This window comes from Suricata suricatta, chromosome 9 (genome assembly GCF_006229205.1).
Source record: "Suricata suricatta isolate VVHF042 chromosome 9, meerkat_22Aug2017_6uvM2_HiC, whole genome shotgun sequence".
Classification (NCBI taxonomy): Eukaryota; Metazoa; Chordata; class Mammalia; order Carnivora; family Herpestidae; genus Suricata; species Suricata suricatta.
In genome coordinates this window covers 66,616,564-66,642,774 of record NC_043708.1, presented here as the reverse complement: position 1 = coordinate 66,642,774, position 26,211 = coordinate 66,616,564, and the positions used below count along the sequence as shown (strand labels likewise).

At 33.7% G+C, this 26,211-nt stretch overlaps 1 long non-coding RNA gene across 1 annotated transcript in view; it reads left to right on the top strand.

Annotated features, from left to right (window-relative positions):
- LOC115302945 overlaps nt 1-25,559 on the top strand; it is a 59,013-nt gene extending 33,454 nt beyond the window's left edge. The window contains exons 3-4 of the long non-coding RNA XR_003913734.1: nt 23,391-23,485; nt 25,453-25,559. This is a non-coding gene — a long non-coding RNA (uncharacterized LOC115302945). The remainder of the gene's footprint in view (nt 1-23,390; nt 23,486-25,452) is intronic.
- The last annotated feature ends 652 nt before the right edge of the window (nt 25,560-26,211 follow it).

The following is a 26,211-nucleotide window of genomic DNA, read 5'->3' as shown; positions in this document are numbered from 1 at the left end:
TCCTACCGTAGATCAAAAAGAATTTCTTCTATGTGTTGTTCTGTATATTTTATTTATTTCTAGAATTTCCATTTGGTTCATTTTTTCATTTCTATTTCTCTTCTGAGGTTTTCCATTTCTTGGCTGAAATTTTCATTTACTGAATACATGGTGTTTTATTTCACTGAGGAGGCAGTAGCCACTTCTAAATTCTTGTCTGCTAGTATTAGCATCTGGTTTCTCTTAGTTTGGGATTGAATTGATTTTCCTTTCTTTAATACCGTGTCCCATTTTCTTGGTTCTTGATATGTCATGACCTTTTTGGTTTGCATCTTAGACATTATGAATATTATATTATGTGGATTTTTGATTCTATTATTATCCTCTAATGATTATTGTTTCTTTTTGTAGATATTTTTCTTGGTTGTGCTTGATCTTTATATTTTGGTTCTTGGGGAACAAATGGTCTTGATTCAGATATTTTTTCCTTAGTTAACTCTTCTTGAAGAGTTGCATGTGGATGGTTGAAGGGTCAGTCACAGTCATGGGTAGAAAGTTTGAAGACTCCCTTCTTTGGCCCTTTCCCAATTCTGATTCTACTACTATCCTTGTAGTTCCAAGTTTGCTGGCTTTTCAGGTTTCTCCAGACCAGAAAAACTGTGATCTTTTCCATGTGTGCATCCTGCCACCCATGAGTATGTCTTTCAGACATAAGGCTGCAGGGTGTTAAAACGGTAATCTATCCTCGTATTCCATCATCCATCCCCTTCCAACTACAGTCTTTTTTTTTTTTAAGTTTATTGAGAGAGAGAGAGAAAGGGAGAGGGAGAGATTGAGAGAACACAAGCAGAGGAGGGTCAGAGAGAGACAAAGAGAGAGAGAATCCCAAGCAGACTCCATGCTGTCAGCAGGGAGCCAGAGGTGGGGCTCAATCTCATGACCTGGGGTCATATTCTGAGCTGAAACCAAGAGTCATATGCTTAATTGACTGAGCCACCCAGTTGCCACAACAGTCTTTTTGCTTCTGTCCACACTGCAGAACAATAAAATATTTGTTTTTTTAATTGCATGATGCCTGTGTTAGACATGCTTTTGCAGGGTTAGACACTATAATGGACAGATAACTCATCCATGATGAAATATTTTGATCCACTGAGACAGAAGTATAATCATTCTCTCTTCCCTCATTGAATTATACTAGGGTAAATAGAAGTGGGAGATATTATTTGTACTAAAGAAGGAATATAGCGTAGAGGATTTATTTTTCTGCCATTTTGGCAAATTTGTGATGATGCTGATTATCTGCTCCTCAGCTGTAACATTATCTTCTGTGGGTGTGAATTTTCGTCACTTTATTATGTACCAGTCATCGTCTTATTTAAAAACTGATAGATTATGCCTTTATTTTTCTTAAAGTTATCTTGAAGTCTGAGCAGTCTTTTTTGTAAGCAGTTTATTTTTGAGAAAGAGAGCAAATATGTGTTTGCACATGCATGCACCGGAGAGGGGCAAGGCGGGGAGAGTGAGAATCCTAAGTAGGTTAGGCGTTGTCATGACCTAAGCTGAAATCAAGAGTCCAATGCCCCTGAAAAGTCTTGTAATCACAAAATTATCTGGTATTATTTAAATCTTTATTGTTGTTGATTTTCATGGTGGTTACAATTCAGTTTATTCTACTGAATTTAGTTTTCCTAGTAAGTTGTAAGTACATTTAAATTTCCATTAGCAATTTTCATTTTTCTGTTTTCCACAAAACATGTTTTTAGTGATAACAAACATTTTTATTCTCCCTTTCTGTTCCTTTAATTTTCCAGCTGCCATTTTTTTTTCATTTTCCATGTTAAATTGTGTTAATAATTAAAGTTGGACTTTTAATTTTCTTTTCTGGGCATGATTTCATTGCTTTATTTTATGAATGCTCATAGTGGTAAATGTGGATGAAATATCCCTAGAGTCTAAAAATTAAAGTCAGACACATCCTATCCATCTAGTGCTCTAATCAAGCCTTAGACTCTGTCAGTTTACTGCCTCATAGTAGCAGCCTGCTATATGTCAGGTGTGTTACAAATTTGCTCTTTCCGTTTTCTTATTTTCAGAAAATTATGTATTCTTCATGGGAACTACTAAAAAATTGCCGGTGTGGGGTCACAAGATAATAATATCCATTTAAAATATAGCACAAGGCAACTGTTAAATAGAGTCAAGCCATTTGATTCTATATAAACCTGTTTAATATACTGTAAAGTATTCCAAATGCAATATTATCTGGTGTGAACTCACCAAAATGCTTTAAATACTACCATTTGAATATTATAATCGATATTCACTTCTTGTATTTATTAATCACAGCTAAAGTAAATTTAAATTTAGTTGAAAGTTCATAAAATTATGGGCTGTGATATCCGTACTTGAAAATTAGTTTAGACCTCCAATGGAGCATTAAAATACTCAATACCACTGGATATACAGAGGAGATTATTAATCTGATCTGAATTTGAAATAATTATAAAGACATGGAACATTTTTAGAGGTGCTGAGCAGATGTCGAAGTGACAAATCATTTATAAAATATAACTTTTAAAATATTTCGTAAAGGGGAGCCTATGTGGCCCCATCAGTTAAACATCCAACTCTTAATTTTGACTGAGGTCATGATCTTGCTGCTCGAGGGATGGAGCCCTGTGTTGGGCTCTGCACTGACAGCACAGAGCCTGCTTGGGATTCTCTCTCTCCCTCTTTCTCTGCCCTTTCTGCTTCTCCTGCTTATGGATTATTCCTCTCTCTCTAGCTTTCCATCTCAAAATAAATAAACTTTAAAAAATATTTAGTAAAGATCTAAAGTGCAGTCTTACCAGCAAGATTCTTCAATTACATCAAGTGAGCTGAAGTATAATCACCAACCTCATTTTTTTTCTAATAGACTGTATTTTATAATAGACTTTTCTTCACTTTTGATGTTGACAAATGTATGACATGTAGCCACCATAATAGCACACAGAATACTTTGTCTGACCTAAATATCCTTTGTGTTTTGTCTCTTCACCTCTCCTTTTCTCCCTTGGCAATGACTGATTTTTACTTTCTTGAAAGTTTGGATGTCAGATGCATGGGTGATATAGTTTATAGCCTTTTCAGGTGCCTTTTTTCACTCAGTAAAGTTCATTTAACATGTTTCTATGTCTTTCCATGGCCTGAAAACTTGTCCATTCTCCTTTAGCACCATTGCCTGAATATAACACAATTTATCAATTCACCTATTTGAGGGACATCTGGTTTATCCAGGTTTCAGATAAAAGCTGAATAATAAAGTTTCTATAAACATCCACGTGCAGGTTTTTTATGTGTCTAGGTGGCTCAGTTGGTTAAGCTTCCACCTCTTGAATTTGGCTCTGGTCATGATCTCACAATTCATGAATAACCTACATATCAGACATTGTGCTGACAGTGTGGAGTTTGCTTGGGATCCTGCCCCCCCTCTCAAAAATAAATAAATAAATTTAAAAATTCCTTGTGCAGATGCTTTGTATGGACATAAATTTTCAGCTCCTTTGGGTAAATACCCCGGACCATAATTCCTGGATTGCATGTACAGACTATGTTGAGTTTTATAAGAAATAGTCAAACTGTGCTCCAGAGTGCCTGTGCCTTTTTGCATTCCCACTAGAAATGAATGAGTGTGTGTTTTTCCACATTTACACCGGCATTTGGTATTATCATTGTCCTGGATTTTGACCATTCTAATAAGTGTGTAGTGATAAGTCATTGTTTTAATTTGCATTTCCCTAATGGCACACAATGTGGAGCTTCTTTTCCTCTGCATCTCCTTTGGTGAAGTGTATGTTAAGGTCTTTGTCTCATTTTTTAATTAAGTATTTTCTTATTGTTGAGGTTTAAGAATTCTGTATATGTTTTGGATAATAGTTCTTTATCAGTTGTGTCTTTGCAAATATTTGCTTCCAATGTGTATCTTGTATATTCATATTCTTGATGGTGTCTTTTATATTGATCAAGTTCAATTTTAAATAAAAGCATAAGGAAGGTTCGAATTCAGCATTTCTATATAATTTAACATATTTTTACTTTATTTTTCTGTGTTGCTAGAAATGAATCCTCAATTCCTTGAACACGATTTTTAGTCCTATCGTAAAATTAACAGGTTCTTTTTGTATCTTTTGGAAAAACATAAAAAGCATAAAGTTAGCTGATATCACATAGTTCTCTTTTAAAAATCAACTTATTGGTATAGTTTACCTATAATAAAACATACCCATTTTAACTATAAGTTCAATCAGTGTTGATATATGTATATACCATTTAATCACCATTATAATCCATATCTAGGTAATTTCCACTATTCCAAAAATCTTTATCTTGTCTCTTTGACCTCTTTTCCCTACTCCCTTCTGCACTAGACAACCATTTGATTATTATCTCTCAGTAGATTTTACCTATTTATAGTCACATACACAGAATCATTATATTGTGATTTGTGTCTGGCTACTTTTGGTTAGCAAAACATTTTGAAGACTCACCCATGTTTTTCCATGTACTAAATATTTATCCTTTTTAGTTATTGAATAGTGTAAATATACAACAATTCGATTTTTTGTGCTTTTTTTATTTCATACATATAGCTTTATTTCTCTCAACCTCTTTATTTCTCCTTGGTATCTTAAGGTGAACGTGTTTTAAACTTGATTTCTAACATTTCAGAAATATTGTAATATTCAGAAATATTAGAAGTACAAAAATTTGTATCCAGTTTCTCATACCAAAATACTTGAATTTAATCTTGATTCTTCTAGATCAAATCTTACAATAAATGACCAAGTGTAGACTCCTAAACATGTGTGTGTGTGTTTGCCATACCCACTGATGCAGTTCTACTTATAACTACCATCATTTCTTGCCTAAGATTTTGTAACTTTTGTATAACTCATGTACTCATATGTAGTCTTGGCATCTCCAATCTATTTTTTATTCATTTATTGGTATGTGTTTTTAAACAGAAAATCCTTTCCTGGTTACAATCTTCAATTATTGCCTTCCATTATAGAAGAAAATGTATATCATAAAGAAGGCATACATGACTCTCAATTTACCACAGTAGCTTAGTGGACTCTAATCCTTCTTCACTAATCTTTAGCTGTAGTAAATTCATTAAGTACCTTCCTGCCTCATGGCCTTTGGACAAGTTCCCTACCCTATTCATGTGCATAATTCATACTCACATTTCAAATTTTAGTTAAAAATTACCTCATCAGGGAGATGTTTCATGAGTTTACTGGTTACGTGAAACTCTTTTATTAAAAGTCCCATATCATCATGAATCCTACTTTTTTTCCCTACTGCTTTTTGGCCATTATTTAATTATTGATGCATTTGCTTAAAGTCAATGTCTTTATATAAATGCATTTATCTGTAGGGGGAGATGCCATGTTTATTTCACCCATTGCTGTATTCATAGCATTTAATAAAGTATTCCAGTATTTTAAGTTCTTAACATTTGTTGAATTAACTGTAATGGAAATACAGTCTTTGAAATTAGATATATCAGTGATCTGGACTCAGAGATTATGGGAAAGAGAAAGAAGGCAAGACCTAGGGAAATACGCAGAGAAATACAGAGAGAATAAAATGTATGGCACTGGAGAAGATGTTCTCCTGCCAATAAAAAAAAATTCTTTTATTCATTTGTCAGTATGATCAGAGAAGGAGATTCTCCAAAGAAATATAAAAACCACCCCCAAAATCTGCATCCTAATGAAGGTCAATACTTTTTATATGATATTTAAAGAATAGTAAGATTTTAAATTAGAAAATTATGAAATAACAAGTTCTGTCTTTTTTCTAAAAAAATTAATGTTTTTTACTTATTTTTGAGAAATGGAGAGAGACAGTGCGAGCAGGGAGGGTCAGAGAGAGAAGGAGACACAGAATCCTAATATAAGTTCCAGGCTCTGAGCTAGCTATCAACACAGAGCACGATGCGGGGCTTGAACTCATGAACTGTGAAATCATGGCCTGAGCCGAAGCTGGATGCTTAACTGACCGAGCCACCCAGGCGCCCCTCATAAGTCCTTCCTTAAGCACAACGTAGACTGTATCCTAATTTGAACAATAATATTAGAGGAGACCAGTACTCAGGCTATTTCTAAACTTGTCTCCTAAAAGCAGTGTTACCTGGAGAAGCATCTAAGTTAATTTTCCTCTGGTACATATGAGCTATATGATGTAGGACAATTTTAACTTCTTCCTGCCTCAGTCTCCTGATTGATTTAAGATAAAATTTATTTCCTAGCACCATTGTAAGGATTAGATGAAGTGATATATCATCATTAAACACACACCATAGGGAGTTTTACCTACACACTTGGGAATTCAGGATATTAACATCACTACTGTATTATTGTAGATGTTCTTATTTTATCATCACTGCCATTATTACTAGAAGAACATTTGGCTAAGGGCAAGGAAATTGTGTCTTTTCTCAGTAATGGAAAGAAGAATCTTTAGGCAAATGCTTTAACTTCAAACTCAATGCTATCTTCTCAAAAATTGGGATAATGGTATTCACCTTGTCAACAGGAAAGGGTTCTTGTGAGGCCCAAATGAGTGAATGTGAAGGCAATTTGAACAATGTAAATTACTATCATTAAGATTGGACCATAACTTGGAAGCACTGATTTGAAGCAAAGTTCTAATGAAGACAAGTTTGTACATTTAATTCCCTTATGAAGAAGTTGATTTTTGGTTTCTTTTTTCTTGTCTTTTGTTTGTTTGTTTGTTTGGTTGGTTGGTTTTTGTTTTTGTTCAGTGGTGTTGAAGGATGTTCTTACTGGAGACTAACCAGTGTTCATATGTTCTCTGTAGACTACAGAGCAATGGTGATCACTTAAAAATGTGTTGTTTGGGGTACCTGGATGGTTCAGTCAATTAAGTGTCGGACTCTTGATTACACCTCAGTTCATGAGCACATAGTCGTGAGAAGGAGCCTGAGTCAGGCTCTGCACTGGGCATGGAGCCAGCTTGGAAGTTTCTCTCCTTCTCCCGTTGCCCTTCCCCGACGTGCACTCACCCTCTCTCTCTCTCTCTCTCTCTCAAAAAAAAAATGCACTGTTTGACTAGCCAAATGTACAACCATATTGAGCACGAATAGCATTTTAATTAGAAGTTTGAAAGTATTTAGTCTCATTGTCTTTATTGTGCTAATTTGATCACCTACATTATTTTATGTAAATTTTTTTGGGTTGTCATATCTTTTCATTCTAAAGTGTTTGCTGGTACACTTTTTAGCAGTAACTACTGCTTGATCACCTTCCCGACTGATACCTTTGAAACTATGGCAAGAGTTATTGTGTTTTAGATTAAAAAGAAAAAAGAATATATATATGTATGTATATGTGTGTGTGTGTGTATGTTTACTTACATGGCTACATTTATTTATTTTTGAGTGAGAGAGAACTAGCACGAACATGAGAGGGGTAGAGAGAGGGAGACAGAGGATCTGAACAGGCTCTGTGTTGTGAGCACAGAGCCCAGTACAGGGCTCAAACTCATGAACCTAAGATCATGATGTAAGCAGAAATCAAGAGTCAGCTGCTTAACCAACTGAGTCACCCACGTACCCCATCAGTTGCTGTGTTTTACATTTCAACATATTGCTCAATGTAGTTATTAGATTAGCATTAGATTCCCTGAACATGGATCTTTTTCTTATAGCAAGGAAAGAAGAATTTGGTTTACTTAAGACCATTGCAGAATTTAGTTTGTTTCATACAAAATCTCTGTACTTCGTCATGGAAGACAATGTAATATGGTGGAGAAACCTAGATTTGAGTGCTAGCTCTGTTAGTTAATGGCTGTGTGACCTTTAAGAAGTTACCTATGCTTTTTAAGCCTTTGATCTTTTTTTGTAATATGGAGTTATTAATAGCCACTTTACACATGGAAATTGTGGAAATAAATGAGATAATAGGAGACACTCAATCAGTGCTGTGCAGGAACTAAAACTACTTAGAGAAGAAGAGAATGAGTTTCCATTTCAGTATGTCTAGAAGGGAATGTGGGCCAAATTTCCACCTCCCACCCTCATTTTGTACAATGCAGTTAAATGCAAGCACAGAAGGCTATTTAGTTCTGGAGATAAAGGAGTGACATATCACTTTGGGCACAGTGAGTCTGTACTGCAGAGAGAAACAAGAAGTTGAACTGTCATGCATACAGGTTTTCTGAATGTAACCCAGACAATTGTACTACTTAGTATATGCAAATTAATTTTCCTATAGAGCTTATTAGTAGGCATATGGGGCCTTTGAGTTTGAGTCTACAATGTAAAAGTTACTGGCAACTTACTGCCTCTAAATGGAGAGAGTCTAATCATTTTAGAGCAATACCCCATTGTGACAAGACCCACCTACTCATTGTAGTTATGCAGATACTAGGAAAATCCCACCGCTAGGGAATCTGTGTATGTCAGGACCAGGACTATGGGTACTTTTTGAGGATGTATTTAAAGCTTCATATGTAATGATGATTTTACCTCCTTTCCCAGAAGGCCTCTGGGCATAAGGATATCAATAACTACACAGTTTATTCATGAAACACGTACAGTACACCAGGGACTGTGTTACATATATCTAATGAATTTTATGATTTATAAAACTCATGAGAAGTTATTATATCTTTTACAGAAGTATAAGCTGAAGCTTAGGTAAGTCCAGTAATATGCCTAAATATCATATGGTGAAAAATGGTGGAGACAAAATTGGAACTCAAGCATCCTTACATGCGATCCCTTTCTTTTGTGCATGGCTAGCAGGGAAGGAGTCTAGAGGTCTTGGAAAAAATTCTCCATAAGAAATAATAGGAGGGGACTGGGATAAACATGGCTATTTCTGGACACATAAGTGAAAATTTAATTATGAAACTCTGACACATAATAGAATAACATACCAACTCTATACATATGTATATGGATCAATATATAATCTGTGTTTTTCATGAAAAAATACAAGATGCAGCTTCATGTTAAAATTTCTATAAGGCAATGTTTGTGTAGCATAGAATATTTTTGGAAGCCCATACATGAAACTGATGTGGTTACCTAGTGGAGCAGTGCTTAGTAGATAACAGTGATGGGTTAGGGGGCACTGACTTTTCTCAGATTACGTTTAATATTTAAAATAGTTTAGCTTAAAATAGGTTAGCAAAGAAAACTGTATCTTAAGAATGAGAGCGTGTATTAAACCTTATCTCAAAGTAGTCTACATTTAAAGAAAATAAACTTTGTTCTTTTTGTCCCAAAGAAGATTAGTAATACAGGTAGAGGCAGTATTGATTTATGCATGCTGCTATCCCCTTAGTATTCTAGATAATCTCCTGGTTTGTTCTGTCTTTGTCAGCAGAAAGTATGATTAGCATTTAGTCAATGTATTATTTTTCATCTAGAAATTGAAAATGTGAATTCTTTGAAAAGGGAAAGGACAGAGCGTTCACCTGTTTTACCCAAGCAATTTACACTCTCGAAGTGGTGAACAGGCCAGATTGATAACACCGAACTGGCACATCAGAATAATTAAGCTTTAATCTCCTATTCAAAGACTTCAGCTTAGGGGTCAGAAGGAATCAAAACTTTTTTTCTTTTTAATCAGTCTTGGATGATTAGTGACTTTGTTTATGGAATGATCATTTTCCAAGTACAGCAATGCAGTGTTAGAGTAAAATAGAGGGAAAAGATTAAGGAGTTTAATTTACTTGGCATGTTATAACTATGTTTATTAAAACACTAAGAATTACAGCAAAACTTTATCATTTGTTAATATTACTTTTGCCTCAATGGGGGTTATATTGAGAAAGCAATATTCTAAACATAAAGGCCACTGCCAAGCTGTATTTTTTTTAACTTCATACTTTCTTGCAAAATAACCCCCTGGGTACTTAAAATGAAATCTATTTCTTTGTTGGAATATAATTCCTCCCCCTCCCTGAATAAACTTTCAATCTCTGGTTATTATTGCAATGTTGTTCAAATAAAAAGACAGGTTCAGAATACTGATATATTAATCAGCATGCCTTATACCATAAGAAATAGGATAAAGGGAGCTGTATATTATTTCTCGATAAGAGCTTTGTTGCATAATACCACACTGAGATCCTCCTTCTGGTTTTATCATGAGATTAATTGAATTTAGAACGTATATGCAGGACCTTTATTAAATTTAGAAGACCCACGTCAAATAAAAATAAAGAAAAAAAAAACTTCCCCCAAATAGAACTGAAGCTTTTATAAAAGAGTTCAATAATTTCATTTTAGCAGGTCTTATAATTTGTGCCCGATTTAGTAATCAGACCTGCCTTTTTCATTATTAATAGATAATCCTTGGTTCCTGAGCATAAAAGTTGTCAGAAAGTTGGTTTTGTTAGGGTTGATATGTAAAAAATAAATACTAAGAAAAAATGTAGACAGGTTTCTAGGCATTTGTCATGACATTGTTATATTATTTAATAAGACTTTGTGGTGGAAACCATCTTTTCCATGAGAAAAGTAGTATTATAGTTAGAAAGGACACGATCATATTGATCAGGGTCAGAATAATATTTTGTAGGGTTTCCTGAGACTTTAAAGAAAAAATACTAAAAATGTTGGACCAAGATGTATGCTATTCTTCAAACAGCAGCTTGTCTTACTATCCTGCTTTGAGATCTATGTCCTATGTAGTAGAATTCATAACGTTATTTCTATATCAAAAAATTTTACATTATGTATAAAGTCTCTAAGACACACGTCTTTTAGTGGATTGATTGCTGTTTATTAGATCTTTTAGGGGCAGCCAGGTAGCTCAGTTAGTTAAGCATCTGACTCTGGACTTCACCTCAGGTCATGCTTTCACAGTTCTTGAGTTTGAGCCCCTAGTTGGGCCCTGCGCTTACAGCACTGACCCTCCCCTGCTTGCCCTTTCTATTTCTCTTAAAGTGAATAAATATTTTTCAAAAGAACTTTTAGAATTCCCAAATATCCTCATGGATGACTTGCGGACAAAAAATAAGATTAAATATAGGTGTATAAAGAATGTTACTCCTATTGTCTGCTTTATGTAAAGATTCATAAATAATCATGATTTGGGGTATAACAGACCCAGAAATCAACTTTGAATAACCCCGTCCCAAAAAATGGCCTATCTCCACTTATTATGAAGGGACTGCCCTCATGTCTATTGTTGTCCCGTGCCCCTTTTTGGGGATTGTGTCTTTTTTCTGTTTGTTTTTCTGTTATTAAGACCATGTCTGCTGATCTACCTACTCACAATGCTTATATGTGTTTGTCTCATTTTTAAAATAAATATATTTCATTTCAGTGGGCTTTTAGTAAGAAAGAGGGAAAAAAAACATATGTGCTGACTTCCTCATCCTGAACCAGAAATATACAGGGAAGTTCTGATAAGAACTTATGACCACTCTTTAATAAGGAATTAGTGCATATCTTTGGACACTTTTGACAAATGAAATCCTTTGGCCTATGTCTGGTGGGTGAACTTTCCTAATTTCTTTTTATTAATTTTTTCTTTGTCTCTCATCAAATTTCCCACATGTCAGAACTAGTATGTTAATTATGTTGATTTCTCCTATTAGGATTCCTATTGCTAATTGCATAAACATGTAATATATTTTCTAGTTATCATTTCTTATTCTCATTTCAGATAACAAATTTGCTTGTTAATTATCTCAACAATATTCCTACTTGTATTGAATAGAGCAGTGAAATAACTTAAGGCAGAAAGTCAACTTGGAGCTTGCATTATTAATTATTAATATATATCATTTTCTCTATGTCATTTAAATATTTTAAAATAATTCATTTTTATGCCAAGTGTCCTGTATTTCAATCTGATAAGAATAGGGAGAACACACTTAAATGCATAGATTCCTGAACTTTCATAACTACCAAGTACAATGGGACTTCTGTAACTTGGCCTCACCTTATCATACAAGGTAAATGAAGTCCTGGTGGTCAAATGATATGTTGGTAAGCTCAATTACTGGAAGAGCTATAACTAGGTCCCAATCTCCCCATCCTCATACTTAATGTTTTCCTTAAAATTTCCGTTTTTTCCCCTCCCCTTTGAATGCCATTACTGTCAAAACAAAGAAAAAATCCATTTGCGTTTAGCCTTACCTACATTATGCTCTGTTTTGTGTTTATGTATAAATGCCTGCTCTACTAACCATTTGAGGGAAGACCTAATTTAGGCCCATATCAGATGTAGTTCAGTCAGTAGTATGTAAAGTGCTGATTTACATTTACGGAAAAATAATCCTGATCTAGTGGTTCTTCTGAACTGCATTAGAATTTGTGTCACGTTTACATGTTTTAGACTTTATGAATATGTTATTTGCAAATGTTTGAGCAATAAAATAATACAATTATTCTGTCAGGATGCTCAAAGCACTATGTATATATAATAATTACAACAGTATAAAAATATAATAAGCAGTCACCTACTAAGATAAATTTAGGAAGAAAAAGTTTGGAATAGTGTTACATAAATGTAAAGAGGATTAATTGTAAATTCAAAAAAGGACTGCAAACATGATTAAATGCAAAGACAAACACAAATCAAGCTGAACACATTTGTCTTTGGAAAAGGAATTATAAAAATGTTTGGCAGTAAAATGAAACTGCATATAAGTCATTTCAAAATAATGATACACCCTGGATGATTTTATTGGTTTTATAGCTTTAAAGCTATGACCCAGTGCCTTGTATGTGCTTTCTTGTAAAGTTATAATCTAATTATGAAGTGACCAAATATTAAAGAGCTGCTGTGAATCTGCTGCTGCCTCCAAATGTTACCTCTGATGTTTAAAACTCTTCTAATGGAAATTGCATGCACTAACTATCAATAGAAAAAGATTAAGTACTATGGTGCAGTGAAGTGAAACAGAGATTGGTTTTTCTCCCTGTTGAGGTTATGATTGGATTGTTGTGAACTCAGTATTTGTTCCAAAAGAAAATTATTTTTCTTTAAATATACATTACAATAAGTGAAGAGACAAGGTTATTCATGGAAGTTAAGGGGCGTTTTGAAACCATTAGAAATACTTGCATATTGTATTTTTCCTTCTATTCTAAATACCCCTTTACCTCAATCCCAAATCTGTTATTTTATGAAAAGATTGTACAGTGCTCCAGGAGAAAGAAACCGGTTTCTCACCTGCAGGAGCTTTTTAGAATGGTTTCTATACCTCTATTTCTGTCTAGGCACTTTCGTGTGTGTGTGTGTGTGTGTGTGTGTGTGTGTGTGTGTGTGTGTGTGTGTGTCTGTGTTGTGCTTAAGTAATTGGTTAGCTTACCTACCTCTTTATAGTACCCACAGCCCTTAGGAAGCTGTTTATGTTTCTCCATTGTCTCTGTCCCGCTCACTCTTCTACTTCTACTTCTTAGCATCCCACTCCGCAATGCCAGACTTTAGTAGTGCACTCAGGCCACTCTTTAGTTTTCCCCTGGGAAATACCTGTCCATGTTCTAAAATTACACTATCATTCTATATTATCCTTTACATTTCTACAACTCTTATTCCTAAGTGCACATATTAGTTAGTGTTTAAAAAAATTTAAATTCTAACTAAACTAACTCACCCTGAGGTATGTATGTGAAAAATGAATAGATTCTCATCTTTAGGAAGGGTGATCTAATAACATTATGGTTACATACTCAAATAAATATATATTAGATAATAAAATTTTAGACAAGATGCATATGGTAGGTGACTTGTGGCCTCTAAGATGATTCCACACTTTGATCCCTTGATCCTCAGACTGTGAATGTGTTATTTACCATGTTAAAAGGAACTTTGTAGATGTATTTAAATTAACTAATTAGTTGAATTTAAAACAGGGAAATTACCCTGGATTATCCAGCAGCCTGGGCCCAGTGTAATCACATGATCCCTCAAAAGCAAAAGGCAAGATAGAATGGGAATTCAGAGAAGTTAAAAAAAATTGCAGAGGTCCTTTGTTTGCTTGAATCTGAAGGAAGTAATGTGTCAAAACAACAGGGATCTCCGTTCTATAACCACAAGAGGCTAAATTATGTCAACAATCAGTGATCTTGGAAGATGGTAATAAGCTCCAGATGAGAATTATAGCCCTGATGGAGACCCTAAGACCTTAAAATGGCTGTATTTTTATTCATTAAAAATTAACCATTTAGAAGACAAATCTAAATTAATCATTTAGAAACAAATTAGATAAATCTCCTGCCCTTAAAACTTTCTAGAGGAATGGAAGAGATTAAATACACATTGAATTATATGGAATGGTTGAAAAGTAATATGTTTTTCATAGAACAGGTGTGAATAAATTGCTCTGAGACTTCAGAACAGTGAATTACCACTTAAAGTTGGAATATGTTGGAAGGCTTCTTGGAGTAATTGGCATCCGGGCTGAGTTGAGTCAGATTTCACCATGTTTTTTGGACAAGCAGTTGAAAGTATTAATTTCTATATCATTTGTTCATCCAAGATCAGCTGTATGCTTGACAACACTTAGTAATTATGTTTATTATTTTTTGTATGTATTATGCTTTTCATGTTCTAAAATAAGGTTCTAATGGTATTGTCTTTATTAATGTATACATGTGTTTAAAATAATATAGAGTAGTAAAGTTTCAGGAGAAAGGAGTGAGGTACATATGGCTATATAATATTGTTAGCCTTTAGTTGGTAAAGCAAAAGATTTAGATATATTAGCATTCCAAAATATTTTGCACTAAAAGTATTAATGATAAAAAATCATGAACTAAATATTAGTATAAAAAAATAAAACTGATTCATTTGATATGAACTGAAGATCATTCATGGTATATCCCTAGGATTTTTAATGGATTAATCTTTTCTCCAAGGGAGATAGTGCAATACAAATTATTATTTAATAACTGGGATTTAAGCGGGTACAATAGTGCTAGATTAAAAAGGCACACCAAAGAAGACACATTAACAAGTTCATGATTTCTATCCATCCCCCTCCTTTTTTCATAGAGCAAATTTGTGCAAGACCTTAGGTCCAACAGCAAGCACAGCCAGGTGAATCTCCTGGATGTACCTTCCCCTACATTTTTAACTCCTACTTTATCTTCTGAGCAAGATAAGTATAGATACCTTAGTTTATATTTTCTGAGTTTGTCCCTCATTTTTCATTAGCCTAATGTTTTATTTTTGTTTTCCAACATTATCCTGGCTGATGTGTTCATTCAGTTGTTATATATAATGATGCATCAAAATGATGAACATTTATTTATGCCAGTTCATGTTGGCTAATCTATTTACAGCATTGTCATATACATTTTCAGAACTTTGTCACTTTTCTACTTAGCTAGAAAGACTTAGGAACAAAAATCTGAAGACTGATGTTTATGGAACAGAGGGTTTTCATACTATCCATCTCCCTGGCTGCATATTTTCACATTTAATGCCTCATCTGCTAAATCCCGTTCAACACAAGCCCAGACTGTGCAGCTGTGTAAATCATGTGTTCCTGTGACCAGGTGTGCCAAGGATGACTGTGGAGGTGCCTCTGTTAAGTAAACCTCCCACTAGACGAGAAACTGGTAACATTGATTTTCAGATGTTGACAGGCTGACTGGCTTGGGAACCAGATAGTTCAAGATTGTTCCAGAATGTTTTCATTTAAAGTATGATGGCTAACAGTGTGTTATAAGCTTTAGGAACAGCAGGAGCACCTTCTCTATGCTAATAAATCCTGGGAAGCATTGTCCCTTAACATCTAGGCTAATCTACTCTACTAAAATTTTTCTGTTTTCCTTCTGCTAATGCAGAAAAAATATTTAACCCAAATTATAGTTTTGTGTCTAAGAAACATCACTTATTCCACATGATAGGGATACATTTATTTGTGTGTGTGTGTGCGCGTGTGTTTGTTTAAACTAGAGCTTTCCTGAAGCCATCAGTCATTATGAAGTTGTTGTTTCAGTTTAGTTTTAGACACGACTCTGTTAGCTTCATATGTCTTAGAGGTTTGTAGCCATTTGCTTAGCTAGACATTATTAATCGTGGCTCTTTGGTACATATGAACACAAGAATACAGACTGAGTACAATCCTTTCTTTCTTTGAGCCAACTGAAAACTGGAATTAAGGTCCTATGTTACCCTGGTCATGCCACTTACTATTTATTTTTCAAGTAAAAAGACTTAGTGAACCCATATAATTCCTAGGTATATGGTATACTGGAAGTACAAATGCTTTGGATATATGTACCCAGTTCCATATATGGACTGTGTGGTCAAAGAACTTAATTGACTTTTCCTTGTTTCAGATATAGTAATACATACATCATAAATCATATAAATGAGCAGAGTAATGTTTTTAAAATATATAATTACTGGCTAATAATATGCATTTAGAAAATAATAAATAGTATAATTCTGCTTACTCTCCCCTATAGCTCAATATATTTCTGGTTATTCATTTATTGATGCATTTGAAAGTCAACTGTATGTCAGACAATGTGCCAAGTGTTATTCATACAGATCCTTTCCACAAGACATCATATGTATATTTAAATAAAGTGATTGAATATATTGTGGTCAATGCTATTATAGAGGTATATGCTGAAATACATGGAAGTATATACATTTCCTCTTTCATACTACCCTAACCATTACTTGGCTTCTAAAGAATGAATATGGTTAAAGCTAGTCAGGGGAGTAAACATCCTAATGCTGAATCTCTACAGCTTACTATCACATTTTGTTTTTAACCTTTATGATACCCCACACTTTTTTCTCTATATTTGCTTATATGTATCTAATTTATTCTAGAATATGAATTAGATATATTTGGGTTTATCTGTGACATTACATTTGTTTAATGGTCTTGAAGTAATCATATGTATTTCCTTATTATTATTATTATTTCACCTTAGAGGTTGTTGAAAACAGACCCAAGATTGATAGGTAGCCTTACATGAATTACAGTTGATGTGTTGTCTCTGTTTTTGTTCTTCCTCTCTTTTGTAGTGGAATTCATTTCATAGTAGGACATTTATCTATTTTAAAAATTTAGTTAAAACTTACTACTACCTCCAACTGAAGGTGCCCAAAGTTAACTCTTATATAATTATCTTATAAAAATTTTAGTTTTTCTTTTTTCTTTTATTTATTTTTTATGGCTTTTTTTTTTTTTTTGAGAGAGAGAGAGAGAGAGAGAGAGAATGAATTAACAGTGGAAGGGCAAAGAGAGAGGGAGACACAATCTGAAACAGGCTCCAGGCTCTGAACTGTCAGCACAGAGCCCAATGTGGGACTCAAACTCACGGACAGTGAGATCATTACCTGAGCTGAAGTTGGATGTTTAACCGGCTCAGCCATCCAGGGATCCCAGTTTCTCTTTTTAAAAAGTATTAAGTTAAATTCTTCTACTTTACCTTTTAAAAAATAGACTTCACTTTTTAGAGCAGTTTTATATCACAGCAAAATTGAGCAGAAAATACAGAGTTCCCATGTACTCCTATACACCCCTTGCCACTATTACCATTCCTCACCAAACTTGTACTGTTGTTACAGCTGATGAGCTATGCTGACGTGCCATTATGATTCAAAGTCCAGAATTTACATTAGGGTTCACTCTTGGGGTTTTGTATTCTATGAGTATTGACAAACATATGATGATATGTATCTCCTATTATAGTATCACACAAAATAGTTTCTCAGCCCTAAAAATGCTACGTGTTCTGCCTGTTATCCATCCTTCTCCTCTAACTTCTAGAAACCGCTGATCTTTTTCCTTTCTCCATTGTTTTGCCTTTTCCAGGTCACATATTTGGAATCATACAGTATGCAGCCTTTTCAGATTGGCTTCTTTTACTCAGTAATATATGTTTCAGGCCCCTTCCTGTCTTGTTATGGCTTGATAACTCATTTATTCTTAGCACTGGCATTTATTCAATTGTGTTAATATACCATAGTTTATTCATGTATTCACTTACTGAAAGATAGTTTGGTTACTTCCAGGTTTTGGTAATTATGGAAAAGCTGTGAGAACATTTGTGTGCTGATTATTGTGTGGATATAAGTTTTCAGTTCATTTGCTTAAACACTAATGGGGGTGACTGCTGTATTGCATAGTAAAAATATGCTAGTTTTATCAGAACCTGCCAAATTATCTTCCAAAATAGCTTTACCATTTTGTACTCCCACCATCAATGAATTAAGAGTTCCTCTTGCTCTACATTCTCTTCAGCATTTGGTGCTTGTCATTGTTTTGGAATTTCATCATTTCGATAGGTGTGCAGTGATATGTCATTGTTTTAATTTGCATTTCTCTGATGACATATGTTTAACACTGTTCATGTACCTATTTGTAATTTGTATATCTTCTTTGGTGAGATATCTGTTCAGATTTTTGACCCATTTTTTTTTTAAATCAGGTTGTACGGTGTAAGGTCTATGTCTGGATTCTTTCTTTTTCTCTTTCTTTCTTTTTTTTCCTGGCATGTGTATATATTTATTATAACACCATTTGTTGAAAAGACTGCATTTTGTCCTTTGTATTTCCTTTGCTCCTGTGTCAATGATCAGTGTTTTACTTTTAGCTGTTTTTATTTGGTCTCTATATGTTTTCTATATGTTCAAACTACTACTGTATCCTGCAGATTTCCTTTTGCAATTTAAATTTGATTTAAGATTGCTACCGCATTAGCAGTAACTAGCCAAATAGAGATAGTCTTGGTCCTTAGCTTTCTCTCTCATTGAATTCACTGATCGTGTAAGTTCAATATAACAGCTAACTAATGGAAGGAGAAGTGCATGAAGAAGCCAACCATGTCTAAAAGGAAAAGATTCTTATTTTTTAAATGAAGATTCAAATATTTGTTACTATCTCAAAGCAGCACTTAATATTTCTGAATTGAAATTGCACGCTACAATCTGAAATGACTACTGAATATCTGAGACTTAGGAATGAACTGAAAAATGATGAGGGTTGCCAAGTTTCTGTACAACGGTAGGGGGGTGCATTGTGGCCAAACACATTTGTATTGTGAGATCATCCAATGTGAAACACTTGTTCAATATAGTAGTAGTAAACTAAATATGGTAACTCTAGTCGAAGTTGTTAATGAAATCATGTAAGGTATCAGGAACAGAGAAAGTGATGGAGATAGAATGCATTTTCAAGATTGTTAAAAAACAGTGAAATGTACGTGGAACAAAGACTGATCTAGGAGTCAATAGATGTGGGTTCTAGAACCAATACTCTCTGGTTTACAAATATCTCTCTTACTCATGTCTCTTTTTGTCCACCCATTAAGTGGGGAATGGATAAGTTGTTATTTTTGTAATCTTCTTCAACTCTAAAATTGTAAAGTGCCAGTATAAGAAACATCAGACACAGTTCTGGGTGAATCTTGTTCAACTAGGTAATTTGGGTGAATAAATTAAACACATGTTTCCTCAAATGCATTCTAATAAAAACTTAAACCTTAAGTAGACTATAAAAGCTGACTTTTCCACTGTTTAATTTTTCTTTTAAGAAATCCACAGTAAACACAGCACATATAACAGAGTCCAATGATTTCAACATTGTTCTTCTACAAATATGTGATGTTATATTTTGCTTTTATTTTTTGAAATCTAATGCAAATCCTTGGAAAAGTGGATGTTAGAATTAATATAGTCATTTTAATTCCATTCCCATCCCAACCTCAATTTAGCAAAGAGTAAACTGAGGTTTGTTGATTACATTAAAAGTGATTCACTCATTATTTCTTGGTCTGAGCAGATTTTTACTCTATTTGTGTGTACATACATGCGTATGAAAATTGTACTGATCATCTTTTTACCCTATCAAGATGGTCTTAAATGCTGATCCAAGGCCCAATGTGTAACTTTCCCAGGAATTTTAGCATCAACTTTCAGAATAAAAAGTTGTCACTGGAGGTTTCTCAATGCCTATCAACTACATTTCTGAATTAACAACAAATGCAGATTTGTCTTTGATGGCTCTTTTATAGCTGTATACAGCTGGAGAAAAACCAACTGCCAAGGGAACTCAATTTTCTTTATCATCACTTTGACATTGGTTAACAGATGGCTTCTGGATACCATGGTAGTCTTCTTAATTTGTCTTTCTGCACAGAGCTGCAAATACCCTTGGTTAATTGCTTGATTATTACATTTAATTCCTTGCCAACAATATACCTCATTCTTTTGGAACATGTCTTAGGAGATAAGTTATAAAAGACAGATATTTGAGTGTTAAACAGCTATCATACCTTTGAAACATAAAGCAAAACACCTAAAGGTAGACAAATGTGTTAAAATAGGCTGTCCTAAAATCCAGTAGGCTTTTTTTGAACTATGAGATTCCTGTGGAATACAGTAGATTCTCAAGAGCCAATTTATATAAAAGACAAAAGAAAGGAGATCTATTGAAACATGAAAAAGGAAACAAATGCACTTAAGCAAGACATATTTCCAGGTGAACGTTAACCTAAGATTAACTGCAACTGATGTCTTACTTGTTTCCCTTTGTTTGTTTTGTTTTCTTTAGAATTTCATTAAGTAGAAGTTAAATATTGTACTTTGGAGAGTGAAAATTTTTCAACCAATTCAAGGGATATGTAAAAATAAGGTTGCAGTTGATTGAATATTTTGACATTTCTTAAAACACAATGTGAACCCTTTTTCTGACTGCTTTGGGAATCCAAAGAAATAAGCAAACTTAAAATATAGAGTTTGAGGGAGCTGATTCAAACAGACATTATTGCATATAAGATTACACACCTACATACTTGTACATACGCAAAAACAGTTCAATACATGATGAGACTTCATTAATCATTGTAAAATCTTATTTGTCAACTCGCAAAGTGGTATATTTACTACACAACTGTATCAATTAAAACTATTAATTTTTGCTTTTTATCTTAGTTCTTTTTATTTATTCATTATGAAGTGATAAGGCTGTCTCAAAAATGATGCAAAGTTGTACTTGCACATTTACTTTTACTTACAACTTCTCACAAAATAAATTACTCTCTACTTTAAACATTTTAAATAGGTTCAAAAGGTGGACCCAGTGGAATCAGAAAACCCCCCAAATAGTAGTTTGCCATTATGAAAAGAGACAATCTGAACTAATATTGCTAGTAATGAATATTCTATTGAAGTTTATGCTGCCACCTATGGGAAATGAAAATTCTTAGTAATTAATCTAAAATGTAGAAATTGCTGTTGCCAATCATAAGAGAAAATTGGAACTTCTAAGTGGATTTCATTACTATTTAACTGTCAAAGTAAGGTCCATTTGGAGGAAGCTTTAAATTCTTCACCTGTTCCTTAAAGAAAAACCAGACTTAATTATGTACTCACGGATATTAAGCTGTACAATCTACAAGGCTTATTTCTAAGCAATGTCTTTTTAAGTGTCAAAGTTGTACATTTGCTATCAATAGTTACAAATACTATAAACTGAATTAACTTGTGAAATCTTATGTAAGTTGATTTAATCATGCTTCTGTTTTTGTTTTGTTGCATTCCCTTCTTTTCACTTCTGCCCATTTAACATGTACTATCTTATTCAAACTGGGGAGCACAAAAGCCCTGTTTTTAGCCCTTACTCTGCTTATCCAGTAATGTAGTAGAATAGAAATAGAAAAGCTTCTGATTAAGGGAAGTCTTTTGTTGAAATTCATACTCTAACACTTGCTACTTGAATCACATAAGAAAAGTGACTCTAAGTTTTCATCACAAAGTAGAACTGGTGTTACCAGTATTTTTTAGGAATGCCATAAGAAATATATACCATATTGTACAGTGCTTAAATAGAGCGCCTGACACAAAATAGAGTCTCAATAAATATTTGTTTTCTCTCAAAGTATAATCTGTTATATCAACAAGACCTACAAAAGCCAAGTCCTTGCTCATCCTATAACTTTCTTGTGATCAATAGAATATGGGAAAGGTAATTAGATGTCACTCCCATGATTGTGTAATGTAAGACTCTTTTGCTGGCTTTGAAGAAGTAAACACTCATATGGCAAGGAACCAAAGAATGCCTTTGGGAGCTGAAGGTAGCCTCCAGACAACAGGCAGCAAGAAGTTGGGGATCTCAGTGTACAATCACAAGAAGATGAATTCTTCCATGAATCTGAGTGAGACTAGAGTGGGCTCTTTCCTAGCTAGTCTATCTTACAGATGAGAATCCAGCCTTGGCCATTACAGTGATTACATTCTTTCAGATGACTCAGTTAACATGTACCTGGATCCCTGAAGCACAGAAATTCTGAGAAAATAAATATGTTTTTTTAAGTTGCTGTTTGTTCTAGTATGTTACACAGCAATAGTAATGACTTTTCTTGGATAGATTAATATTTCCTTTTCTGTAAATAATTTTATTTCCTTTTATTCTTTAAAAATGTGAAGATCTGATTTATAGCACATTTGTAATATAAATAAGCATCCCTCACTCTACACACCTACATCACCTTCACACTCCTCAGAGGCACCCATCATTTACTGTTTCATATTTTCACCTCTGATGAAATGGTCTTCCAAATTCATAAATATTCATAGAAATTTAAGAATAATTTATTTTTCAGCTGTTTCTGATATTTAGCATTTACAAGAGTGAAACGTTTTATTGTTCCATGGTTTTGAAGAAATTTTAAAGCTAATGGAAGAAACTGTACCATGATACATAACATTAAGTCTTAAATTTCATGGCCTATCTGTGGAAATTGAAGTAAAGGGAAGCAATAAGCTCAGCCAATAGAAGACTCTTTTTAATCAACTTAGGTTCTTATGCAGTATTGCTGCTAACTGGCCAGGCATCTTTATGGAAACCACATTCCGTCTATATATCCTTAATTTACACATTCCAGATTTGAGATTACATGATTATACCTACTGTATGGTTTGTGTGTGTTTTGTTCTTCATTATGATACCTGGTGATTTGCAAACCTGATTAATCACAAAAGTCATACTCCAACTATCATCACCATTACCGTCATCCTCCTCCTCATCATCATCAACTAGGCATCATCCCTGGATATTCTGATTCCATGAATTTGGGACACAGTTATGAGAATCTATAAGTTAGGATATTTTCACAGGTTATTCTGATCCACTTGATTGGGAAACAATAATTTAAATATTTTGTTTACACACATCTAATCTTATACAATAGTGGTCTGAAATTCATTTTAAACATGATAGAGAAACCTATCACTCCAGTTGTGGGCTCTATGAAAAAAAATTGCAATGAAAAACAGTTTAGAGAAACCATTATTTAACTTTTGAATTAATTTTTTCACTAGTTCTATGCTTTATTCATTTTTGCTTTGAAGGTTACCTTTATCCTTATCAAATCACAATTTCTGTCTCATATCCAGAATTCCTCCTTCTTCATTTAGAAGCCCCGATGCTAGGAAGATATGCGAGTTCTTTGGAACTGTCTAAAGTCACCAACTAAAACTGGATCATGCAGGTAAGTGTTTCCAGTTTTCCTTTCTTGTTTTTGGCTTCCTTTTCTCTTTGTTGGATCAAACTGGGGAGGTGACAGCTTCATCTGGTAACTTGATGTAATTAAGGTCTTTAGCAGTATGTCTTATTCAAAAGTTGCTTTTGGCTTATACATTGTTAACTTATGTTAATTTATTTCAACACATTCTTCAGTCATGTCAAAAAAGTGCCTTTACTTTGTTATTAATATGGAATTTGTTGGCTACGCCTGATCAGGAAATGAAAGGCAGGTAAGGAGACTGAGGCAATCATGTAAAGATCTAACCTCAAGTATAAAAAGACAGCAGCTGCCTCACTCTCGTCTTTACTTAATTATTCTAAATAGGTAGGTGGGTGGCTACAATTCTCAGAGCATAAAATCCGCCTTTTTAAAGTGCACAACTCAGTTTTTATAGTATATTCACAGCATTTTGTAATTCTGACCATTATTTTAGGACCTTTTAATCACCCCCAAAAGAAAACCCATAACATGCTCTTTCTCTCTCTCTCTCTCTCCCCAAGCCTCTGACCACTAATCTACTTTCTGTCTCTATGGGTTTGCCTATTGTGAAAATTTCATATAAATTGAATCATACAAATGTGGTCATTTGTGATTGGCTTACTTTAGGATGTTTTCAAGGTTCATCTATATTGTAGCATGTTTCATTATATTATTCCTTTTAATGATTGAATATTACATTGAATGGGTATATTATATTTTGTTTATCCATTCATTGGTTAATGGACTTTGGGTTGTTTTCTTTTTTTTTTTTTTTTGACTATATGATTAATGCCACTATAAATAGTCATGTGTGGTTTTTTTTCCCCTCCTGTATTTTGGCTATATATCTAGTCGTAGAATTGCTGGGTTCTATGATATCTCTATTTATAATATGTTGAGGAAATGCCAAAGAGTTTTGCAAATGCATTGCACCATTTTGTATTTTTAGTAAAGTATGAAGATTGAAATTCTTCCACATCCTTTTCAACCCCTGTTTCTGTTCAGTCTAATGGAAGATTATTGAACCAAGTTTCGATTCTGTTGATTTTTTTCTATTTTTTCCTATTCCTATTTAATTTATTTCCACTCTAATTTCTGTCATTTCCTTTTTGATCTTGGTTTGGGATTGCATTGCTCTTTTTGCTAGTTTATTAATGTGGAAGAACAAGGTGATTAGAAATATTTCTTTTATATTCATAGGTATCCATAAATACATTCTTCTCAATGTACATATAGTTAACCACATTCTTTAAGTTTTGGTATATTGTGTATTTATCTCCATACATTTCAAAGTGTTTATTAATTTCCCCTTTAATTTCTTCCTTAATCCATGGAAATTTAAGAATGCATTGTTTCATTTCCACATATTTATGAAATGCTCTAATTTGCTTCTCCATTTCTAATTTCATTTTATTGTGATAGGAGAATACATTTTTTTCATGATTTCTACCATTTTAACTTTGTCTGAGTTATACCATTTTACCTTATTGAGGTTTGCTTTATGGCCTAACATATGGTCTGTATTAGAGTGTATTCTATATGCCTTTGAGAAGACCGCGTTTCTCTGTTGCTGGGCGGAGTGTTTTATAGATGTCTCTTAGCTCTGCTTGGTTTATAATGTTATTCGAGTCTTCTATTTCCTTGCTACCCTTATGCCTAGTTTTCTATCTGTTATTCAAAGTGGGATATTGAAGTTTCCAATTATTATTGTTGAATTATCTGTTTATCCCTTTATGTCAGTTTTTGCTTTATGCATTTTGAGGGCTCTTTTACTACATAATATATGTTTATAATTGTTATATCTTCCTGATGACATTTTTTTCATTGGAAAATGTTTTCCTTTTTCTCTAGTAACTTTTGTCTTAAAGTCTATTGGATCTGAGATAAATATAGCCACTTCAGCTCCCTTTTGGTAATTATTTACATGGTGTATCTTTTTCTGTCCTTTTCAGTCACTTTGTATATACAAAGTATGTCTCTTGTAGACAGAACAAAGTTGGATCTATTTAATTTAGTCTGCCAAATCCTGCTTTTTGATTGGAGTGTGTAATCCAACAAGGTAAGGCTTAGATCTGCCATTTTGCTATTTGTTTTCTACATATCTTAAGTCTTCTTTTGTCTTTGTTTCTCCATTACTGCCTTCTTCCCTGATAAATATTCTTTATTGTGTACTATATTAATTTCTTTGTTGCTTATTATATTTTTGAAGCATCTTTTAAAATTGTTGCCCTAGGAACTATAAAGTAACAATTTAAAACAATATGGCTTATATTAGTCTCAATTTAATTTCAATAATATATAAAAACTTTGTGTCCAGGAGTTGAGTATGGAGTTCTTGGTTGACAGCCTCTGTCAGCACTTTGAATGTATCATCCCATTGTCGCGAGATCTTTGCTATTTCTGGTAGTGGATATATTTGAGTATGGATAGCTTTAAATTTAACCTGTTTGGATTTGATTGAATTTCTCACATATGTGAATTAATATTCTTCATCAAATTTTGGTAGTTTTCAGTAATTATTCATTCTAATGTTATTTGTGCCTCTCTTTCTTGACTAACTTTATGCATACTTTGGTACACTTACAGGTATCCAATGTTTCTCTGAGACTTTACTTAGTTTTTTGCATTGTTTTTTTTCTTTCTGTTCTGCAGAAATAATTGAGAAATGTCAATTGAGTTATCTTTAAGCTGGTAGATTCTTTCTTCCATGA